The sequence below is a fragment of the Trachurus japonicus genome, chromosome 12, assembly GCF_045865225.1.
Source record: "Trachurus japonicus isolate A0001 chromosome 12, Traja_1.0".
In the NCBI taxonomy this organism is placed as follows: domain Eukaryota; kingdom Metazoa; phylum Chordata; class Actinopteri; order Carangiformes; family Carangidae; genus Trachurus; species Trachurus japonicus.
In genome coordinates, this window is record NC_140918.1 from 7,880,704 (window position 1) to 7,890,077 (window position 9,374).

Sequence of the window (9,374 nt, forward strand, 5' to 3'; positions counted from 1 at the left end):
GTTTTTCCGACCTGTTTTACCGGTGAAAGTCACTATAACGGCCACTCGTAACTTCCGACCCGTGAACTCGTACCAGATCGAACTGATACAACTTCACAGGACAGAAAAACACGAGTCTACGAGTTGCCTTGAACGCACCATAACAGTCCTCGTCCCTACGTCACCACATTCACGGCGTCCCTTGGCTGCACACACAGCCCTGCATGCCGTTCTCTCTCCTCATTGGATAAAAACTGTAGGATACGATAAATGTTTTCTCCTCGGCTCAGAGCAGAGCAGAGGGACTGACAGACCCGTGTTTCGGTCCAAACACTCTATGTAAGTGATTGCTGTCGGAAGATATAACTATTTAAGACTTATATTAACACAAATATATCACTTACTTCTGCTTTAAACAAAGACGGTAACAGAGTAGGTATCTTTGATGTAAACGCCTTCTCTTGCTGTGTCCAAAATCACTCACTAAAGTCTGAAATTATAAATAGGCTATGCATCATAAACTCCGAGATCGAAAGTCTCTGATGGCTAAGCTCCGACTATCTGCGCATGCGTGGGAAAATTACGTAACAAAACAAACATGGCGGCGGCGGTGGCGCCCTAAACTCCATAGAAGAAGATTGTGTACCTCCATTCATGGCTGCGTGTTTTGTATTTCCCTCCAACTCTCCTTCGTCCTGCACGGTGGCAGTGACGAGCAGACAGCGGTCAGAGGTAAGGACATACTTTATTTGTTGTCGCTCTCTTCTTCCGTTGTCTAGATGAGATTATGAGCCACATTTACAACGGGATCTTCTGTGCCAAACCCGCAAGAAGCCATATTTTTTTTTACAGATTTCAAAATTGCCGCGGTTTGTGCTGTGTAAAAAAAAAAAAAAAGTCACAGCTAGGCGCCTGCGCAAATAACATCAGAAACTGGGATAGCCTGTATTTATCATGTAGCCTGGGCCTACACAGGGAATAACCAGGTTTCATCGAATATGATCATAACTGGGACATGGCTCAAAAAGTAGCTATATTGTCCACAAACCCTCAAAGGCCTCAATCTAATTGGCCTATGACGATAGCATCCAAGTGGTCAGTCCATGTCCAAACTCCAAGTTTTTTGCAATTGATTGAAACTATAGGTGGGGTCTGAGGTCATTATGATCAAACGTGTGTTTTTTTATGCATGAACACATTATTAAGTTAAAGGTTTATACTTATTTGAGGATCAGAGAATGCTCATGATTTTATTGATCCTTTGATCATGCATCTATTGCATCAGCAGCAGACATTTGAGGTCTCCAGATGATGAATCCTCATGACTTCCTGAATCATCTGACTTTTTCCTCTTTTATAAAAACTAGTCAAAAAGAAAACTGAAACATGCAGGATTGAATGTGAAATATGAAATTACAGGATGTTCTTTATGCCACAATCACCTGCAGCCTGCAGCACATGCTTGAAGAGTTCAGTCTGCAGATAGAATAATCAGACAGAGCATGAAATTACCTATTTTTCAATTACAAATGTATGGTAACAGCGGAGTGGAAAAGTATAGTATGGAGCGCTCTGACAGGGCCGTGGCAGATGATTTAGATACATGTTCGCACAGTGCCAGGGACTCTGCACCGAGAGCGGAGCCAATTCAAATATAGCACAGACTCTTGGGAAAAAGTTTCCTTGAAAAACATGATTAATGGCAGTCCAGCGTGTTTCAGTGAGGCTGCATGGCGTGACTAATGCAAACAGGTTTTCTTAGGCAACACACTAACCTTTGCTCAACTGGCACATACGGAAATTACATTTTTATTTCAGCCTCTATTTGACCCCGTGGAGTAGAAAAGAAAAAAAAAAGCCTTTGCAAGCGTGTTCGTGTTAATTTCAGAATATATTACACCCATGAAAATTTCAACACAACTGGTAAACCAGCAACTGATCATAAAGTTATCATAACACTCAGAAGATGACCTCACAAAGTGCCGATTTCATTTAACCGAACAGAAAGCAGACTGTGAAAAAAGGGCAGAGTGGCTGTGCAGTCGTTGCATCAGCAGGAGAGAGTTGGCTGTGTAAATTTGAGGCAGCTCTTTGAGCAAACAATGATATAACACTGAACAAATAGCGAGAGTATCACAATGTGTAGCAACACCATGACATTTCTAAGAACTGTTGGCTAATTTTGGTTTAGTATGTATAAAGTCAAGTCCTCATTGAACTGCAGCCTCACCTCTCAGCTATACTGGTACGCTATAGGAGGAATATCAAGTAGCTGTATAGTGTGTTTAACAAACACTAACGACAAAAATGTAAAGAGGCTACAGACATGCTAGCAGCTTTTTGAGCTGTGTAATACAGTGGTGATTTGAGCTAAATGCTTACAGCAGCATGCATGACTACAGATTTACTGGATTTGGTGAATTTAAACAGACAAAATATATTTGGTACAGTGTTTATCATGTTTATTGTCTCTAGCACTGTAGCAATTGTGCAACTATTTGGTTCTTAACCTAACCTGCGCTGGATAAAGGATATTTCATCCTTAGAGGAACCTTTTATGTGTGCTTTTATTTTTCTAATTTAACAACAATGCATAATAAATTCATAGCACCAGATGTAGTTACCATATGGGTTTTTGGGAACATTTGAGGAAGTTCATTCAGTAGTTGTTGAGACATGTCAGTCAGAACAAATAAAAAAAAAAACCCGACCTGTTGGTAGCACTACAGGAAAAATCAAGGGATCAGTTGCGTTTATCCTCCTGGGACAACGAATATTATGTGCAGCGTTTCAGTCGGTCGCTCAGTCCGCCAGTTTTCGAGACATCTCAATAAAAAACAAAAATGTCGACCTCTTTGTGACGCAAGTGGAAAAGTCAAAGATCACCAAAGACGTCAGGTTTCGGCATTTGGAAATTATAACATAATGGAAATTCAACAGCTGTTCAGATATTTCAGAGTGGACCAGAGCAGGAGACGAACCATCCGACCATCAGGTGTTTTAGGTTTCTTTAAATCTGCCATTTTCTGTCCTTTGCTTCCTGGATGATCTGCCCAGATTTAGGTTGGTTGGTCACAAATGGACCAACCAGACATTTCACCAAGATAAACCCTCTGAATGTATATATCCTCTCTTATCAACAGCTGCTTTCAGCTCTTATCGGTCTTCACCACAAGAGGAAACAGGGGTCATGGGAAATACGGTCCTGATTTTTTTTTTTTCAAACACCAGTGCCAGATAATTGGACAGCCACTTCCCAAACACTTCGGGGTACGATCTGGGAGGGATTTTATTTGGGTGTTCCTATCGCTAGTACTCACTGGAGCTATATTTCATGGACACTTGACTCATGACCTCCAAGTCCTTATTTAGAAACATCTGAGGGTGAAATTAGATCTTAGCAATATGCATAAGTAGAAATCCAGAGCATTGCAGTTTATTTCTAAATCTTGAACTTCATGTGGAAAACTCCCAGCTCTGTGCCAGACAACATCTCGTGTCCCCGTCATCGTCGTCGCTCCTTTACGCATTCCTCACCGTCATATTCAAGCATGGTGTTCCAACATCCTTAAACCTTCAACAGCTGAGAGTATCAGGCTCCCCCCCTCGAACACATGAAGGTTGACCAGGCCGTGATTACTCAGAAACCATAGCTGTGATCATCATCATGCCTACATCAAACATTCAGAGGGTGGGATGCGTGAGGCCTTTAAATGTGCCCATTAAAATGTGAGCCACAAAACAAACAGAGCGAGGGTGCAGAGAGGACGTGGAGGTGGCTGGAGAGAAGATGAATGACCTGTGTTACTAAGACACGCGGCGGGGATAGATCACTGGGTCACCTGCCTGATGTTGAAAGACTGGAACGACCTCTGGTTTTTGTAACTTGCGAGCTAAAAGTAGGACCAGGAGCTCACTCTGAACTCTGTCAAACTGCCCCGGCCTCATCACAGGTTCATGTGGTTTCACAAAACCTGCAAGTCTATATAAAGCATCAAAGTCCATCCTTCTTCACCACTTTACCTGAATGATAGATTTGATGATGAAAAGATATTGATTTTGCAAACTTCTGCAAAGAAGTCTCCACAGGGCTGCAGTTTCAAAAGAAAGACATATGACTGCACGCAATCTGACATGTTCACAAAGTAAGTCTTTTTTGTTGTTGTTTAAACATAGCAACACTGCCATCTTCTGGACTGGGACTATATGGAGATGGATTACAGGTGTATTTTAGAGGCTGTAGGTAGTCTAACCTCAGGCCTGTAGAGGGAGCTGTGGTCCACATGTTCTGTCAGACGTAGAAGTATGAAGAGGGGTCTTGCAGCTTTGGGGGGTGAGCTTCTTATCCTGTGGTGCCACCATCAGGTGGAACATTGATCTGCTTGAGTCACGTTGGTAGTCATTGGTTGATATTGGCCTGAGTAATCTTCCTTAACACTACAGACATTCATCTTTGCTGTATCCAAGTATAATAGAGTCACAGACACAATCTTGGCACAATTATCCGCATATTGTAAGTGATTTATGACTGTAATACACAATACAGAGATATACTGTACATTGCCTAATAAAGGAATCAAATAATTTCTCAAGGAAGGACTTTGAGTAAATGGTGGAGCATCTCTTTAAAATGAATCCATAGAGGTTCCACCATGAGTGAGTTTGACAAATAATTTGACATTTGAATAATTTCATGGGAGAGGAAAGTAAAGTCCTCAAGAACATTTTCAACCCCCCTAAAGAGAAGGATCCTTAATGCTCATCAAGTTTCATAATATGTCCATTACTTGAGTTTGGAGTAGGGCTGGGCCGTATGACCTAAAATTCATATCACGGTATAAATCAAATCCCTTCACGGTAACGGTATATATCGCGGTATAAATTTAAGTGTAAAAATTATAATGGAAGTGTTTCTGAATTGGTTTTGTAGTCCCTTAGCAAAGCTAAATTGACTAAAAAAAAAAAAAAAAGCAATGATGTAATTTTTAGAGCATTTATTGTGCAGAAAGCAGATCTCAAAACACAAAATAAAACTAGCACTTTATGGTGCAAATAGTGCAAACGAACACAAATAACAATGCCATAAATAATTAAAAGAATCAATCAATTAATAAATTGCTCATGTTACCTGGCCTCAGTCCCTGGTATCTCGTGTTCTCATGGAGGAGGAGCAGAGGAAGAATTGAAAGCTGTCAGATAAGTTTGTGTCATGTTGTTGTAGTTACGTCGGGTTGGATGCCATAATATCAAAAAAACGTGTGCTTAACATAGACGTCGGACGCGAAATAGCCGCGTTTTTTTTAATTCTCTCAGAATACAGACATTTCTGATGCATATCCAGAGTTTTGTTGATATGCACCATATTTGATCAAATATTGGTGGCTCTGTTTATGTTTGTGCGCATTCGCGAGATGCTGCGAGATGCTGTGTTTACATCATACATCCAATGGTTTACGACGACGAGCAAAGTGTACCTCTTTCAACTGGGCCAAGGTCCTAAATGTCCTGTTTAGTGTGACTGTGACCGATGTTGTTTGAGCGGGTCCCGGGTCTTCCGCACCATGGGCAACGATGCTAACGTTTTCGCCAAGAGGTCAGTGACCACTTGGCAAGTGGATTAGCACGTCTTTTATGGGTGAGTGAGTTTAACTTCAGTACCGCTAACCGCCACACGCTGTTACTTCTCCTTACTGGTACCTCGTGACTGTGACTATACCTCCGTTACATGACCATTAGCCCAAAAGGTTTTCTGTTTTTAATGATGTATGTGTCAAAAGTAATGAGATCTCATACTGGAAATCATCACGACAGACTAAAAAGGATAAAGAGAGACAGGTTTGAAGATGAAATTACATATATTCTGTACAAAAATAAACTTTGGCGCTTAGACCCCGGGGAGTAGACCAGCTATGTGAACTGATCTAGACACTTGTGTGGCAGGAAGCATGAGGCCGCCTGTCGAGGAAACTTCTTGGATGAAGATCCAGATGAAGACTGTCCATATCTTGATGGAGGTGGGCTGACAGTTTTGCTGCAATGGCAGCTGTTGGATGGCAGCTGCTGGATGACAGCAGAGAAAGAGAGTCCTTTTAAATTTGACAGCTTATGACTGAATGGTCGAAGAGAGAGAGGGTGGCAGACTGTGATTGGATGAATTAGGTGAAGAAAGGCGGAGCGAGATGAGTTGGTAAATTACAGTTAGTAAATAGCTTGTCTGATACCTTGGTCAAAGAGCTCAAGTCTCCTGGGTTTCCTGTTCTTTTGTAGGGTGCTGCTTTGTTTCCCCTTTTCACTCTAAAATTGCTGCTCAAGCCCAGAGGCAGGAAAGCAGTCCCGAGTTGGTCTTTAGCAAACCATGAAAAACGATGAGCAGTTTGTTCCACTGCCTATCACTTTTGGATTATTGCTGGGAATGTGGAACAGTGTGAACAATATGAACTGGAAACTGAATATGAGATCAGAGATGTAAACTGGTGCCAATCCATGCAATAGCTGTCACAGTTTAGATTTAGTTTAGAACATTTATATAATATGATCAAGTTGCAAAAAAATGTTTACAACAAAATGTATAATTCGATACATGAAACATTCCCTGCTTTTGATTTTACATGGAGCATCTTCCAACTCATTGTTGATGTTATGAAACTGAGCTCAGTTCATATTAGTTTCAAAACATAAACTGTGAGCTGAGGACAATGATGTTTACTCAAGTATAATTAAGAAAAAGTTTGGGTGTATGATTGACAGTCAAAATTAATAGAAAACTTGACTACTTACCAACTAATATAAGCTGTCTGCCAGAAATATGGGAATTATTATGATTCAGATATGAACTTTGAAACCAAGTACAAAGGGTTGATCAGATGAGAGGCATCTTTAAAATCAAACCATCTCTGTCCGCCATGGAGAAAGAGACAGTGTGTCTGTATTAACTCTCTATATATCCTACATTGAGAATGAAATCATATAATCCTCTGCAGCTAATGGGTTTACAAGTGAAACTTTGAGAGGGGAACACAATACCACTATTAAAGTATCCCATTGGCTCCACAATGAAGTTTAAGATTCTCTCACTCACACAGCCTGAAATGGATTACCTCCAAGCGGGAGCATGCCTATGTTCCCACTGGACTCTCTCTACCTATCTGGACTCTATCTATCTGGCCTGTCTAGCCTCTACCGGGTCTTTTTACTAAACTTAACCAACTCCTTTCTTCATTGCCTAAACCCAACCAATGGTGGGACCAAAGGGCTGTGGGAACATAGGGCTGAGGGAACATAGGGCTGTGGGAACATAGGAATGACCCCCCTCCAAGCTACAGCTCTGTGTGCAGTCAGTAGAAAAAAGTTCCTATCAGACTCCCCAAGTCGTGGTTTGTGCATTTGTCACGGCACCTAAACTGTGGGATTGATTGCTGTTTATAATTTACACAGCCACTTGTGTGTTTCTTCTAGGCCTAAGCTAAATATGCAAATTTAAAAAGTGCTGCAAATAAAAGTCATTATTATTATTTTTCATCATTTTCATTATTTGTATCCAGAGTTAGTGGCAAGGTAAATTTTCAATTGAGTAGAAGTTCTCAATAACCTCCTCATTTCCACTGTTGATAAAACACTGTTGTCCCTCGGTTTAAACAATACAATCATCGGCTATTTTATTTATTATTTATTTCTAAATTGGCTTTATATTCTGAGAAATATAACAAAAAAAGCACAGACCTTTGCCATTATTCAAACATAATGCAGTATAGACCTTCAGCACTAGGTGGCAGCCTGCGTGTATGATATACCATAGATGACAAGTCTGACTCTCTTTTCTTTCGTCATCTATGCCTGAAATTGATGTTGCTGAATACTCTTAGGCTGTCTTTACACTGCACGGTTCAAGTGGCCCAATTCCGATTTTTTTCTCTCAAGTGGCTCAGATCGGATCTGTAACATGAATGTGTAAACGGGACAAATGCGCATGGAATCGGATATTGTCAGATCAGATTCAGGCCCCCGTTATATGTGGAAATAAATCAGATACAAATCGGATCTCTGCCAATGCGTCTGCAGTCTAAACAGACAGATCGGATCTTCCCTGGCAATGCGTGTCATACGTCATCAATGATAATATTAATTCACGTGCTCACGCGTCTCGCTGAACCTCTGTAGTCCGTGATTGACACGTGGGGCTGACCGGGACTACCGTGGCCAGCTGTGGCCAGCTGTAATCACTGTCACAGGCGTTACAGTGTTTAATAAACTCGTCGTCCCTGTAAATGAGGGAAACCTCAGTGACCAACGAGTTAAAATAAAGGTTTAAATAAATAAAAAAATAATTTTTGTGGTGTCCGCGCGTCTGTTTTTTTCCCCCTCACTAGTTCTTGTTTTCATATAGCCACTACAGTAACATTCATTTCTATGCGGATCGATACGAGGGCAAGCGAGGGAGCACGAGATAAACACCAGATTTCAGGTTTTCCTACCGGCAAAAACTGAACCGAGCCGATAAGAAATCAAGAGAGGAAAAACAAACATTGTATAAATGTGTGAGGCTGTCCCGTCCTCACTACGTGACCGACGGAGGATCAAACGGTGGCACAACGTCACCGTCACTGTCTCATCTCACAGCAGCTCCGCTCCACGCATAGACTGTAAAAAAAAAGGCTCCACGCAGCCACTTCACTAACGTTATTTTGTAACGTTCACTTTGTAAGTGACGTGTTGGATATAAACTCTGTACACCAGACTCACCTTTGTTTAAAAATATTATTATATTATATATTATTATGTGACAATTTCCTGAAATCACTAGTTTATTTCCAGCGGGTTGTTTCATGCAAGCACAGCAGGTGTAAATGCAGATTATCAGATCTGGGTCACTTCTGATAGAACATGTAAATAGACCGTCAAAAAAATCGGATATAGGCAACAAATCGGAATTGGGCATCAAGACCTGCAGTGTAAAGACAGCCTTACTGAGAGACTTTTGGGAAGCTCTTGAAAAATTGTAAAAGTGTGTTTTCTATTGTCCATAATCAAGGAAACGCCATCATGAGAAAAAGGACATGAATGACAAATGAATGATTCACAGCAACAAAAATAGCAGTTAAAATGTCAGCTCATTATTTCTGATTGTGCAGAATCACTCAGTGTTATTTCTTTTTTTACTTGTGGTGCTGTGCTGAAGTTTTAGGCACTCCGTCCACATATTAAGATTTCAAGTGGATTCTGCAGCAGGACAACAACTCCATACATACAGTGAGACAGAGACTCACTGTATGTATTGAGAAGAACTAGCCTATCTCCAGAGACGAGGATTCCTGCAGCAGATGGCCTGAACTCCACAGAGACCTGATCGTAACATCCTGGAGCCATTACATGAAGACAGAAAACACTCAGACAGCCTA